Below are 15528 nucleotides of genomic sequence, written 5' to 3'. Positions count from 1 at the left end.
TCAGAGGTTGCTGCTGGTTAGGGGAGAATGAGCATCTCTCATTTAAAGTAACCCCTTCCTTCTAACCTCAGTGGTACTGTTGTGGTTTCAGCCTCCCACTCTCCTTGGAGAGGGAGGCCAGAAGCGCACCTGCCTGTGCACCACAGGGTGGAAGTATGAAGTTTCTGTTCTCCCATTTGGGCTTTCTCCAGCTGATCTTTACCCAACCACTTGGCCTTCCTCCAGCTAATCTTTACCCAACCACCAATTCCACTTTGGACATGATTTTCTAAGCCCCTCGATCACAAACTCTTCCTTCTTTTTCAAACAGTTGGCATTTAATGGACGAGACTGTATAAAGCTACCCAGTTGGAAGGGGGGCCTGCCAATAACAAGAGAGGACATGAGGCCTTAGTATGGTTTCCTTTAGAGAGGGGAAGCTATGTCTTCATGGCACCAACAAAAACAAATGCAAAGTTTAAAAAAAAATGCAACCAGGTATATTCATGTGCCACTTCGGATCTGCTCTTTATTTATTTATTTATTTCTGAATTGAATTAGTTTTTCTTATATTTCTTATATTTTTTAAAAGACACATCCAGGGAGAAAGTGACAAGACAAGAAGGCGGAATCTTGAAGATAGGCAAATTGATCTGGAAGCATAAAAAGGTGGGGGAGGGATGAGAGAAAACACTCTGTAACTAGAGGAGCCACAAGAATTGGAGAAAGTGAAAGAAGTGGAGAAGAGAGGAAGAGAGACATGAAGATATATGTAGTCATCTGGAGGGAAGGACCTGAGATAGGAAGAGGAAAATCCAGGTCACTGAGCTAGTAGCAGAAATGGTGTTCAGAGGTACCTGGGCATTGATAGAGTCCAGGTCAAATTTTATAGCTCTCCCTTATCTTGACCTATCTCAAGGTTGCTAGGTGTGGGCCTCACATGTGTCAGAATAGCTAAAATTAACAACACAGGAGATAACAGACTTTGGTGAGGATGCAGAGAAAGGGGAAGCATCTTACACTGTTTGTGGGAATGCAAACTGGAGCAGCCACTCAGGGAAACAATATGGAGGTTCCTCAAAAGGTGAAAAATATAACTACCCTACAATTCAGGATTTACACTACTAGGTATTTATCCAAAGGACACAAGCATACTGATTTGAAGGGGCACATGCATCCCAATGTTTATAGCAGCGATGTCCACAATAGCCAAACTATGGAAAGAGCCAAGATGTCCATCGACAGATGAATGGATAAAGAAGATGTGGCATACATATATAATGGAATATTACTCAGCCACCAAAAAGAATGAAATTTTGCCATTTGCAATGATGTGAATGGAGCTAAAGAGTATTATGCTAAGCAAAATAAGAGAAAGACAAATACCATATGATTTCATTCATATGTGGAATTCAAGGGGCGCCTGGGTGGCTCAGTTGGTTGAGCGACTGCCTTCAGCTCAAGTCATGATCCCAGGGTCCTGGGATTGAGCCCCACATCGGGCTCTCTGCTCGGCGAGGAGCCTGCTTCTCCCTCTCCCACTCCCCCTGCTTGTGTTCCCTCTCTCGCTGTCTTTCTCTCTGTCAAATAAATAAAATCTTAAAAAAACCCACAAAAAACAGATGAACATATGAGAGGGGGAAAAGAAATGAGAAGGAGGCAAACCATAAGAGATTCTTAACTACAGAGAACAAAAAAGGGTTGAGGAGGGAGGTGGGTGGGGATGGGCTAAATGGGTGATGGGTATTAAGGAGGCACTTGGGATGAACAGTGGGTGTTTTATGTAAGTGGTGAATCACTACCCCTGAAACCAATATTATACTATATGTTAATTGACTAGAATTTAAATAAAAACGTGAAACAACCCCCCCACCACAACAAACAAACAAAAAAAGATTGCTAGGTGTGGGGCTATTCCTGGAGTTGCTGAATTCTGCAGCTGACTGCCAGCTAGAGGTTTATGGCTCTGATGTCAGGGAAAAATCACTGATAAATCTTGTTTCAGACATGCCCCACCCTCTGTTGGCTCCAACAGTGTTTGTTATCTAATAATAAGAACCCATATCCTGTGAGCTGTTAAGAAATGAAATTCAGCTGTGTAAAGTTTAAAGACCTTATTGGCTTTACTCAATGATTCATGAATGGGGCAGTATTCCAACTGGCAGATAGAAAGGAGCTCTGAGGAACTGTACAAAATGAAAGAATTTTATAGAGCAGGACAAGGAAGCTATACTAACAAAAAATGGATTGGTTGTGGCAACGTCACCTTCTTTAGGGGATGGCAGGGATCTGTCCTGAGGATTACCTCCCTAGTGCTGAACAGGTAATTCCTGATTGGCCTGGTTTAAGATTCCATTCTTGGGAGAGGCTGAAAGTGCTCTTTTAAAAAAAAAAATTTTTTTTTATTCTTATGTTAATCCCCATACATTACATCATTAGTTTTAGATGAAGTGTTCCATGATTCATTGTTTGTGCATAACACCCAGTGCTCAATGCAGAATGTGCCCTCCTCAGTACCCACCACCAGGCTAACCCATTCTCCCACCCCCCTCCCCTCTAGAACCCTGTTTGTTTTTCAGAGTCCATCCTCTCTCATGGTTCGTCTACCCCTCCAATTTCCCCCGCTTCATTCTTCCCCTCCCGCTACCTTCTTCTTCTTCTTCTTCTTTTTTTTTTCTTAACATATATTGCATTATTTGTTTCAGAGGTACAGATCTGAGATTCAACAGTCTTGCACAATTCACAGCGCTTACCAGAGCACATACCCTCCCCAGTGTCTATCACCCAGTCATCCCATCCCTCCCACCCCACCCCCCACTCCAGCAACCCTCAGTTTGTTTCCTGCGATTAAGAATTCCTCATATCAGTGAGGTCATATGATACATGTCTTTCTCTGTTTGACTTATTTCGCTCAACATAATACCCTCCAGTTCCATCCACATCGTTGCAAATGGCAAGATCTCATTCCTTTTGGTGGCTGCATAATATTCCATTGTATATATATACCACATCTTCTTTATCCATTCATCTGTCGATGGACATCTTGGCTCTTTCCACAGTTTGGCTATTGTGGGCATTGCTGCTATAAACATCGGGGTGCACGTACCCCTTCAGATCCCTACTTTTGTATCTTTGGGGTAAATACTCAGTAGTGCAATTGATGGATCATATGGTAGCTCTATTTTCAACTTTTTGAGGAACCTCCATACAGTTTTCCAGAGTGGCTGCACCAGCTTGCATTCCCACCAACAGTGTAGGAGGGTTCCCCTTTCTCCAAATCCCCGCCAACATCTGTCGTTTCCTGACTTGTTAATTTTAGCCATTCTGACTGGTGTGAGGTGGTATCTCATTGAGGTTTTGATTTCAATTTCCCTGATGCCAAGTGGTGTTGAGCACTATTTCATGTGTCTGTTGGCCATTTGGATGTCTTCTTTGCAGAAATGTCTGTTCATGTCTTCTGCCCATTTCTTGATTGGATTTTTTGTTCTTTGGGTGTTGAGTTTGATGAGTTCTTTATATATTTTGGATACTAGCCCTTTATCTGATATGTCATTTGCAAATATCTTCTCCCATTCTGTCGGTTGTCTTTCGGTTTTGTTGACTGTTTCCTTTGCTTTGCAAAAGCTTTTTATCTTGATGAAGTCCCAATAGTTCATTTTTGCCCTTGCTTCCCTTGCCTTTGGCGATGTTTCTAGGAAGAAGTTGCTTCGGCTGAGGTCAAAGAGGTTGCTGCCTGTGTTCTCCTTTAGGATTTTGATGGACTCCTATCTCACATTGAGGTCTTTCAACCATTTGGAGTCTATTTTTGTGTGTGGTTAAGGAAATGGTCCAGTTTCATTCTTCTGCATGTGGCTATCCAATTTTCCCAACACCATTTGTTGAAGAGACTGTCTTTGTTCCATTGGACATTCTTTCCTGCTTTGTCAAAGATGAGTTGACCATAGAGTTGAGGGTCCATTTCTGGGCTCTCCATTCTGTTGCATTGATCTATGTGTCTGTTTTTGTGCCAGTACCATGCTGTCTTGATGATGACAGCTTTGTAATAGAGCTGCAAGTCCGGAATTGTGATGCCGCCGGCTTTGCTTTTCTTTTTCAACATTCCTCTGGCTCTTTGGGGTCTTTTCTGGTTCCATACAAATTTTAGGATTATTTGTTCCATTTCTTTGAAAAAAGTGGATGGTATTTTGATGGGGATTGCATTGAATGTGTAGATTGCTCTAGGTAGCATTGACATCTTCACAATATTTGTTCTTCCAATCCATGAGCATGGAACGTTTTTCCATTTCTTTTTGTCTTCCTCTATTTCTTTCATGAGTATTTTATAGTTTTCTGAGTAAAAATCCTTTGTCTCTTTGGTTAGATTTATTCTTAGGTATCTTATGGTTTTGGGTGCAATTGTAAATGGGATCGACTCCTTAATTTCTCTTTCTTCTGTCTTGTTGTTGGTGTATAGGAATGCCACTGACTTCTGTGCATTGATTTTATATCCTGCCACTTGACTGAATTCCTGTATGAGTTCTAGCAGTTTTGGGCTGGAGTCTTTGGAGTTTTCCACATAAAGTATCATATCATCTGCAAAGAGTGAGAGTTTGACTTCTTCTTTGCCAATTTGGATGCCTTTGAATTCTTTTTGTTGTCTGATTGCTGTGGCTAGGACTTCCAATACTATGTTGAATAGCCGTGGTGATAGTGGACATCCCTGCCGCGTTCCTGACCTTAGGGGGAAAGCTCTCAGTTTTTCCCCATTGAGAATGATATTCGCTGTAGGTTTTTCATAGATCGCTTTTATGATATTGAGGTATGTACCCTCGATCCCTATACTCTGAAGAGTTTTGATCAAGAAATGATGCTGTACTTTGTCAAAAGCTTTTTCTGCATCTATTGAGAGGATCATATGATTCTTGTTCTTTCTTTTGTTAATGTATTGTATCACATTGATTGATTTCCGGATGTTGAACCAACGTTGCAGCCCAGGGATAAATCCCACTTGGTCGTGGTGAATAATCCTTTTAATGTACTGTTGGATCCTATTGGCTAGTATTTTGGTGAGAATTTTTGCATCCCTGTTCATCAGGGATGTTGGTCTGTAATTCTCCTTTTTGATGGGGTCTTTGTCTGGTTTTGGGATCAAGGTAATGGTGGCCTCATAAAATGAGTTTGGAAGTTTTCCTTCCATTTCTATTTTTTGGAATAGTTTCAGAAGAATAGGTTTTAATTCTTCTTGAAATGTTTGGTAGAATTCCCCTGGGAAGCCATCTGGCCCTGGGCTTTTGTTTTTTGGGAGATTTGTGATGACTGCTTCAATTTCCTTAGTGGTTATAGGTCTGTTCACGTTCTATTTCATCCTGGTTCAGTTTTGGTAGTTGATACATCTCTAGGAATGCCTCCATTTTTTCCAGGTTATCTAATTTGCTGGCATAGAGTTGCTCATAATATGTTCTTATAATTGTTTGTATTTCTTTGGTGTTGGTTGTGATCTCTCCTCTTTCATTCATGATTTTGTTGATTTGGGTCATTTCTCTTCTCTTTTTGATAAGTCTGGCCAGGGGTTTATCAATCTTCTTAATTCTTTCAAAGAACCAGCTGCTAGTTTTGTTGATCTGTTCTACTATTCTTTTAGTTTCTATTTCATTGATTTCTGCTCTGATCTTTATTATTTCTCTTCTCCTGCTGGGTTTAGGCTTTATTTGCTGTTCTTTCTCCAGCTCCTTTAGGTGTAGGGTTAGGTTGTGTACTTGAGACCTGAAAGTGCTCTTAAGTAGTGAGTTTCACTTTGCTAATATGGGGACTAACATAAGTGACTATTTTGGGTGTCTTATTTTATTTTTAACAATTACCCCCTTAACTGAGAGATGTGATCAAAATTTAAGGCCTTAGTGCCACTCCCAGCTACTTTGCTGAAGTTCTCACAGTTTTTGCTGATCCTCTCTGTTCTGTATTCATAGGCCTTGACTTCTTTTTGCTGAATCTCTGTGGTGTTCATAGGTCACGATTTCAGGTTAACATTTTTAAAATCAGTCATTTTCTTCATTCATTTTCTGACATTCCAGCTTTAGAGAGATCATTTGTTTGGTGGCTAGTGGTGGTGAACATGAGTATAAAGCTTTTGAGAGAATACAATGTGCCAGGGAGACTATATGATTATTATAAGCAGGATAATTCCCAATGCCTGGGGTGCACTTTAGAGCCCTGGTCCCCAGGACTCGAATTAAGATCAATTAAGTCAAAGAAAGACCCCACTGAAGGAGTCACTTTCTTAAGCCAAGTGACCTTATGTAGCTAAGTTTTAACTTCCCAGAAGCATTCATTTGGCTGCAGCTGGTGGTGGTGGCACCTTCTTGCTCAACTCAAAGATAGTCAGGAACTGTCCTATCATCAGGAACTGTTTTGGCCAGAGTCTAAGGAATTTGGTTGGGCAGTGATTGCTTTAACGGTATCTGCAGTGATAACATAAATTGAGGAGAAGTTACCAATGAGGTGTCTCAGTTTGATTGTGGACAGTTAGTGGCACAATTAATTAACCTAAAAGGCATTGCCCAGTTATGTGCCAGTCAACGAGGTGTTCATAGGCCAAAGGAGAATGAAAACCACCCAAGACAAGGATAAATCCTGTTGGGAACAAACCATTCCCACTGAGGTGGCACTATTAATAGATTTGTTCACAACAGATATGGTCATTAAAGCCAGGAGTTAGTTACTTTTCAGCACATGCCTGGGAGTGCGAATTTACTATAATTTGTGTGGGTATTTGGGTCTAACTGGTCAAGTACAACAGTTATAGTTGGAGAAATGTAATACCGAAGCACTGGGGGCCCTGGCCATAAAAGTCAAGTCCTGTAAGTGACTTATAAGAGGGGTTGACTGTAGTTTATGGTGACATTGAGGGTAGAAGAAAAATTGGTCACAGGGAGGACCAGGGGATCTCTAGCATCACAGACAGATCTCAGGTGGTTTTTGTTTGCTTTTAATTGAAGTGTAATTAACATATAGTGTTATATTAGTTTCAGGTGTACAATATCAGTATATTGTACAGTTCTATACATTTCTCAGTGCTCATCAAGATAAGTGTACATTTTTTTTTTTTTAAGATTTTTATTTGTCAGAAAGAAAGCGAGAGAACAGAAGCAGGGGGAGTGGCAGGCAGCGGGAGAAGCAGGCCCTGCTGAACAAGGAGCCTGATGCAGGACTCGATCCCAGGACCCTGGGATCATGACCTGAGCTGAAAGCAGACACTTAACTGACTGAACCACCTAGGTGTCCCAAGGTAAGTGTACTCTTAGTTCCCTTGATCTATTTCACCCATTCTCTCATCCACTTCCCCTCTGACAGCCACAAGTTTGTTCTCTGTATTTAACAGTCTGTTTTTTTGTTTGTCTTGTTTTCCTTTGTTCATTTGTTTCATTTCTTAAATTCTACATATGAGTGAAATCATATGGTATTTGTCTTTCTCTGACTTATTGTACTTAGCATTATACTGCTAGGTCTATCCATGTTGCTGCAAATGGCAAGATTTCATTCTTTTTATGGCTGAGTAATATTCCATTGTATTTATGTGTGTGTGTGTGTATAAAAACCACACTCCACATCTTTATCCATTCATCTATGGGCTGCTTCCATACCCTGGTTATTGTAAATAATGTTGCAAAAACATAGGGGTACATATAGACAGATTGGAATTTTTGATGACAAATCCAGCAGCCTGAAAAGTTACCATCTTTAGCAGGCCTGGGAGATATGCACAATGGCATTATCATTCCAAGCCAGAGTGGAATGTCAGAGTAAAGGAAAGGAAGAAAAGAAGAAAGGATGTCATGATTTTTTTTGTTTGTTTATTTGTTTTTATTGAGAGAGAGAAAAAGCGTGAAAGTGGGGAGGAGCAGAGGGAGAGGGAGAGAGAGAACCTAAAGCAGATTCCATGCTGAGTGTGGAGCTTGACATGCGGCTCAAACTCACAACTCAGATCATGACTTGAGCTAAAATCAAGAGTTGGACACATCGGGGTGCATGTATCCCTTTGAATCTGTATTTTTGTATCCTTTGGGTAAATACCTTGTAGTGCAATTGCTGAATCACACATAGGGTAGTTTTATTTTTAACTTTTTGAGGAACCCCCATACTGTTTTCCAGAGTGGCTGCACCCATTTGCACTCCCACCAACAGTGTAAGAGGGCTCCCCTTTTTCTGTATCCTTGCCAACATCTGTTGTTTCCTGTGTTATTAACCTTAGCCATTCTGAAAGGTGTGAAATGACATCTCATTTTGGTTTCAATTTGTATTTCCCTGATGAGGGATGTGGAGCATTTTTTCATGTGTCTATTAGCCATCTGGATGTCTTCTTTGGAAAAGTGTCTATTCGTGTCTTCTGTCCATTTCTTAACTGAATTATTTGTTTTTTGGGTGTTGAGTTTGATAAGTTCTTTATAGATTTTGGATGCTATCCCTTTAAATATTCTATTTTTTAAAAATAAATTTTATTTGAGAGAGAGTGAAAGCGAGAGAGATCACAGAGGGAGAGGGAGAAGCAGACTAGCCACTGAGTGGAGAATCCAATGCGGGGCTCGATCCCAGGACTCTGAGATCATGACTTGAGCTGAAGGCAGACGCTTAACTGATTGAGCCACCCAGGTGCCCCATTGGATACTAACTCTTTATCTGATATGTCATTTGCAAATATCTTCTCCCATTCTGTAGACTTCCTTTTAGTTTGTTGATTGTTTCCTTCAGTGTGCAGAAGTTTTTTTATCTTGATAAAGTCCTAATAGTTCATTTTTGATTTGTTTCCCTTGCCTTTGGAGACGTGTCTAGCAAGAGGTTGCTGTGGCCGAGGTTGAAGAGGTTGCTGCCTCTGTTCTCCTCTAGAATTTTGATGGAGTCCTGTCTCACATTTAGGTCTTTCATCCATTTTCAATTTTTGTGTATGGTGTAAGAAAGTGGTCCAGTTTCATTCTTCTGCATGTTGCTGTCCTGGTTTCTGAACACCATTTGTTGAAGAGATTGTCTTTTATCCACTGGATATTCTTTCCTACCTTGTCAAGATTAATTGACCATATAGTTGTGGGTCCATTTCTGGGCTCTCTGTTCTGTTCCATTGTTCCATGTGTCTGTTTTTGTGCCAGTGCCATACTGTCTTGATGATTGTACCTTTGTAATACAGCTTGAAGCCCAGCATTATGATGCCTCCAGCTTTGGTTTTCTTTTTCCTTATTACTTTGGCTATTTGGGGTATTTTGTGGTTCCATACAAATTTTAGGATTGTTTGCTCTAGCTCTGTGAAAAATGCTGGTGGTACTTTGGTAAGGATTTTATGAAATGTGTACATTGCTTTGGGTAGTATAGACATTTTCACAATATTCTTCTAATCCATGAGCATGGAATGTTTTTCTATTTCTTTGTGTCCTTTTCAATTTCTTACATAGGTGTTCTATAGTTTTCAGAGTACAGATCCATTACCTCTTTGGTTAGGTTTATTTCTAGGTATGTTATGGTTTTTGGTGCAGTTGTATCCAGGATTGATTCCTTGATTTGTCTTTCTGCTGCTTCATTATTGGTGTATGGAAATGCAACAGATTTCTGTATCTTGATTTTATATCTTACGACTTTGCTGAATTTGTGTATCAGTTATAATAATTTTCTGGTGGCATCTTTTGGGTTTTCTACATAGAGTATTATGTCGTCTGCAAATAGTGAAAGTTTCACTTCTTCCATGCCAATTTGGATGCCTTTTATTTCTTCTTGTCTGATTGCTGAGACTAGGACTTCTAGTGCTGTGTTAAATAACATTGTGAGAGTGGACATCCCTGTCTTGTTCCTGACTCTGGAGGAAAAGCTCTCAGTTTGTCCCCGTTGAAGATGATTTTAGCTGTGTGTCTTTCATATATTGCCTTTCATTTTTTTTTAAAGATTTTATTTATTTATTTAATTGACAGAGAGACAGTGAGAGAGGGAACACAAGCAGGGGGAGTGGGAGAGGGAGAAGCAGGCTCCCTGCCGAGCAGGGAGCCCGATGTGGGGCTCAATCCCAGGACCCTGCGATCATGACCTGAGCTGAAGGCAGTTGCTTAACCAACTGAGGCACCCAGGCGCCCCCCATATATTGACTTTCTGATGTTGAGCTATGTTTATCTATCCCGACTTTGTGGATTTGTTTGTTTGTTTGTTTCAAGAATGGATGCTGTACTTTGTCAGATGCTTTTTCTGTATCTATTGAGAGGCTCATATGGTTCTTATCCTTTCTTTTATTAATGTGGTGTATCATGTTGATTGATTTGTGAATATTGAACCACCCTTGCAGCCCAGGAATAAATCCCATTTGATCATGGTGAATGATTCTTTTAATGTACTGTTGGATTTGATTTGCTAGTATCTTATTGAGAATTTTTGCATCCATGTTCATGTAAGTCTCCTTTTCAGTGGGGTCTTTGGTTTTGGAATCAAGGTTATGCTGGCTTTATGGAATGAGTTTGGAAGTTTTCTTACATTTCTATTTTTTCAGAACAGTTTGAGAAGAATAGGTATTAACTGTTCTTGAAATGTCTGGTAGAATTTCCGTTGGAACCCATCTGGTCCTGGAATTTCATTTGTTGGGAGATTTTTGATTACTGATTCAATTTCTTTCCTGGTTAATGGATCTGTTTAAATTTTCTATTTCTTCCTGTTTGTCAATTTCTAGGAATTTGTCCATTTCTTCCAGATTGTCCAGTTTGTTGGCAAATAATTTTTCATAGTATTCTCTTATAATTGTTTGTATTTCTGTGGTGTTCTCTCTTCTTTCATTCCTCATCTTATCTGTTTGGGTCCTTTCTCCTTTTGATAAGTCTGGCTCAGTGTGTATCAATTTTATTAATTCTTTCGAAGAAACAGCTCTTAGTTTCATTGGTTTTTTGATTCCTATATCATTTATTTCTTCTGTAATCTTTATTTTTCCCCTTCTTCTGCTGGCTTTAGGCTTTATTTGCTATTCCTTTTCTAGGTCTTTTAGGTGTAAGGTTAGGTTGTGTATTTGAGACTTTTCTTGCCTCTTGAGGAAAGCATGTATTTCTATGTACTTTCATCTTAGGAATGGCTTTGCTGCATCCCAAAGGTTTTGAACTGTCATGTTTTCAGTTTCATTTGCTTCCCTGTATGTTCTTTTTTTACAATTTTATTTTTGCATTTATTTATTCATTCATTCATTCATTCATTCATTCATTCATTCATTCATTCAATTAGCCAACATATAGTACATCATTAGTTTTTGGTGTATTATTCAATGATTCATTAGTTGCATATAACACCCAGTGCTCATCATATCACGTGCCCTCCTTAATGCCCATCACCTAGTTACCCCATCCCCCTACCCACCTCCCTTTCCGCAACCCTCAGTTTGTTTCCCAGAGTCAAGAGTCTCTCATGATTTGTCTCCCTCTTTGATTTCTTCCCATTCAGTTTTCCCTCTCTTCTCCTATGATCCTCTGCACTATTCCTTATATTCCACATATGAGTGAAACCATATGATAATTGTGTTTCTCTGATTGACTTATTTCTTTTTTTTTAAGATTTTATTTATTTGACAGAGAGAGAGACAGAGAGAGCAGGAACACAAGCAGGGGGAGTGGGAGAGGGAGAAGCAGGCCTCCCGCCAAGCAGGGAGCCCGATGCGGTACTCGATCCCAGGACCCTGGGATCATGACCTGAGCCGAAGGCAGATGCTCAATGACTGAGCCACCCAGGCGCCCTCTGATTGACTTATTTCACTTAGCATAATACCCTCCAGTTCTACCCATGTTGATGTAAATGGTAGGTATTCATTTCTGATGGCTGAGTAATATTCCATTGTATATATGAACCACTTCTTCTTTATCCATTCATCTGTTGAAGGACATCTTGGCTCCTTCCACAGTTTGGCTGTTGGCTTCCATGTACTTTTTAAGTTTCTTCCTTAATTTCCTGGTTGACCCATTCATTCTTTAGTAGGATGTTCTTTAGCCTCCATGTATGTGTGGTCTTTCCAGATTTTTTCTTCTGGTTGACTTCTAGTTTCATAGAGTTGTGGTCTGAAAATATGCATGGTATAATCTCAGTCTTTTTGTGCTTGTTGATGACTGATTTGTGACCCAGTATGTGATCTATTTTGGAGAATGTTCTGTGTGCACTTGAAAAGAATGTGTATTCTGCTGCTTTAGGATGAAATGTTCTGAATATATCTGCTAAGTCCATCTGGTTCAGTGTGTCATTCAAATCCATTGTTTCCTTGTTGATTTTCTGCTTAGATGATCCAGAGTGATTATTGATAGTTATGAATTTAGTCCCATTGTATTACCTGTGAAGTCATTGTTTCTGGAGATTTTCTCTGTTCCTTTCTATTTTTTGTCACTTTTGGTCCTTTCCCACTCAAAGTGTCTACTTTAATATTTCTTGCAGGGCTGGTTTAGTGATCAGGAACTCGTTTAGTTTTTGTCTAGGAATCTCTTTATCTCTCCCTCTATATCTGTTGTGTGTGTTTGTGTGTGTGTGTGTGAGTTCCTTGACTGATTTTTTACAGAAATATTCATTTTTACTGTTTTTGTGTTTCCTATCTTTACACTGTCACTTTTGGTCTCTCATTTCTACCAAAAAAGTCCCCTTTAATATTATTTGCAAAGCTGGTTAATGGTGACAAACTCCTTTATTTTTTAAATTTTTTTATTTTTTTGGTCTGGGAAACTATCTCCTATTCTGAATTACAGCCTTGCTGGATAGAGTATTCTTGGCTGTAGATTTTTCCTATACAGAACTTTGATTATATCATGTCATTCCCTTTAAGCTTGCAAAATTTCTTTTGTCTTTTTAATTTAAATTCAATTAGCCAAGGTATAGTACATCATTGGTTTTTGAAATAATGTTCAGTGATTCATCAGTTCAGAATAACACCCATTGCTCATCACATCACATGCCCTTATTAATGCCCATCACCCAGTTACCCCATCCCCCCACCTCCCAGCTCCCTTTCCACAACCCTCAGAGTCAAGAGTCTGATATCATTTGTCTCCTCCTCTTAATTCTTCCCATTCAGATTCCTCCCCCACTCCTATTGCCCTCTGCACTATTCCTTATGTTCCACATATGAGTGAAACCATATGATAATTATCCTTCTCTGATTGATTTATTTCACTTAGCATAATACCCTCCAGTTCCATCCGTGTTGATATAGATGGTAGGTGTTCATCCTTTCTGATGGCTGAGTAATATTCCATTATATACATGTACCACATCTTCTTTATCCATTCATCTGTTGAAGGGCATCTTGGTTCCTTCCACAGTTTGGCTATTGTGGAAGGAACCGAGATGCCTATGAACATTGGGGTACACGTGCTCCTTCTTTTTACTACATCTGTATCTTTGGGGTAAATACCCAGGAGTGCAATTGCTGGGTCCTAGAGTAGCTCTATTTTTAACATTTTGAGGAACCTCTATACTGTTCTCCAGAGTCACTATACCAGCTTGCATTCCCACCAGCAATGTCTGAGGGTTCCTCTTTCTCAACGTCCTTGCCAACATTTGTTGTTTCCTGTCTTTTTCATTTTAGCCATTCTGACTGGTGAAAGGTAGTAACTCATTGTGGTTTTGATTTGTATTTCCCTGATAGCAAGTGATGTGGAATATTTTTTCATGTGTCTGTTGGCCATTTGTATATCTTCTTTGGAGAAATGTCTGTTCATGTCTTCTGCCCATTTCTTGACTGGATTCTTTCTTTTTTGGGTTGAGTTTGAGAAGTTCTTTATAGATCTTAGATACCAGCCCTTTATCTGCAGTGTCCTTTGCAAATATCTTCTCCCATTCTGTGGGTTGCCTTTTAGTTTTGTTCACTGTTTCCTTTACTGTGCAGAAGCTTTTTATCTTGATGAAGTTCCAATAGTTCATTTTTGCTTTTGTTTCTCTTGCCTTTAGAGATGTATCTTGCAAGAAGTTGCTTTGTCCGGGGTCGAAGAGGTTGCTGTCTCTGTTCTCCTCTAGGATTTGGATGGATTCCTGTCTCACATTGAGGTCTTTCATCCATTTTCAGTTTATCTTTATGTATGGTGTAAGAAAATGGTCCAGTTTTCATTTTTCTGCATGTGGCTATCCAAGTTTCCCAACACTATTTGTTGAAGAGACTGTCTTTATTACATTGGATATTCATTGCTGCTTTGTCAAAGATTATTTGACCATAGAGTTGAGGGTCCATTTCTGGGCTCTCTATTCTGTTCCATTGATCTATGCATCTGTTTTTGTACCAGTACCATGGTGTCTTGATAATCACAACTTTGTAATATAGCTTGAAGTCAGGCACTGTGATGCTCCCAGCTTTGGTTTTCTTTTTCAACATTTCCTGGTGATTCAGGGCCTTTTCTGGTTCCATACAAATTTTAGGATTGTTTGTTCCAACTCTGTGAAAAATGTCGATGGTATTTTGATAGGGATTGCATTGAAAGTGTAGATTGTTCTGGGCAGCATAGGCATTTTCACAGTGTTTATTCTTCCAATCCCATTTCTACATCTCTTTGTTTCTTCCTCAATTTCTTTCATAAGTGTTCTGTAGTTTTTAGAGTAAGATCTTTTTCCTCTTTGGTTAGGTTTATTCCTAGGTATCTAATGGTTTTTGGTGCAATTGTAAATGGGATCAATTCCTGAATTTCTCTTTCTTCAGTCACATTATTAGTGCATAGAAATGCAAGTGATGTCTATGCATTGATTTTATATCCTGCTACGCTGCTGAATTGCTGTATGAGTTCTAGCAATTTTGGGGTGGTCCTTTGGGTTTTCCACATAAAGTATCATGTCATCTGTGAAAAGGGAGAGTTAGACTTCTTTGACAATTTGAATGCCTTTTATTTCTTTTATTGTCTGATTGCTGAGGCTAGGACTTCTAGTACTATGTTGAACAGCATTGGTGAGAGTGGGCATCCTTGTCATATTCATGATCTTAGGGGAAAAATTCTCAGTTTTTCCCTGTGGGCTCTTCATTGATGGCTTTTATGATATTGAGTTATGTTCCCTCTATCCCAACATGGTGGAGAGTTTTAATCAAGAAAGGATGTTGTATTTTGTCAGATGATTGTTCTGCATTAATTGAGAGGATCATGTGGTTCTTGTCCCTTCTTTTATTAATTTGACCTATCACATTGATTGATTTGTAAATGTTGAACCACCCTTGCATCCCAGGAATAAATCCCAATTGGTCGTGGTGAGTAATCCTTTTAAAGTACTGTTGGATCCTATTGGCTAGTATCTTGATGGGTATTTTGGCATCCATGTTCATCAGGGATATTGGTCTGTAATTCTCCTTTGTGATGGGGCCCTTGTGTGGTTTTGGGATCAAGGTAATGCTGGCCTCATAGAACGAGTTTGGAAGTTTTCCTTCCATTTCTATTTTTTGAAACAGCTTCAGTAGAATAGGTATGATTTCTTCTTTAAATATTTGGTAGAATTCCTCTGGGAAGGATCTGGCCCCAGACTGTTGTTTTTTGGGAGGTTTTTGATGACTGCTTCAATTTCCTTGCTGGTTATGGGTCTGTTCTGATTTTCTACCTCTTCCTGTTTCAGTTTTGGTAG

At 39.5% G+C, this 15528-nt stretch overlaps 1 protein-coding gene across 1 annotated transcript in view; it reads left to right on the top strand.

The window, feature by feature from the left end:
- SH3BP5L (SH3 binding domain protein 5 like) overlaps positions 1 to 15528 on the top strand; it is a 43191-nt gene that overhangs the window by 17287 nt on the left and 10376 nt on the right. The window contains exon 8 of the mRNA XM_064595722.1: positions 7068 to 7243. The gene's annotated coding sequence lies outside the window, so the exon portion shown is untranslated. The remainder of the gene's footprint in view (positions 1 to 7067; positions 7244 to 15528) is intronic.

Source organism: Mirounga angustirostris, unplaced genomic scaffold, assembly GCF_029215605.1.
Source record: "Mirounga angustirostris isolate CCGP_5_RB_7025 unplaced genomic scaffold, mMirAng1.0.hap1 SCAF_7, whole genome shotgun sequence".
NCBI lineage: Eukaryota > Metazoa > Chordata > Mammalia > Carnivora > Phocidae > Mirounga > Mirounga angustirostris.
Note: the sequence above shows the minus strand (reverse complement) of the source record. Positions and strands in the feature narration are given on the sequence as shown.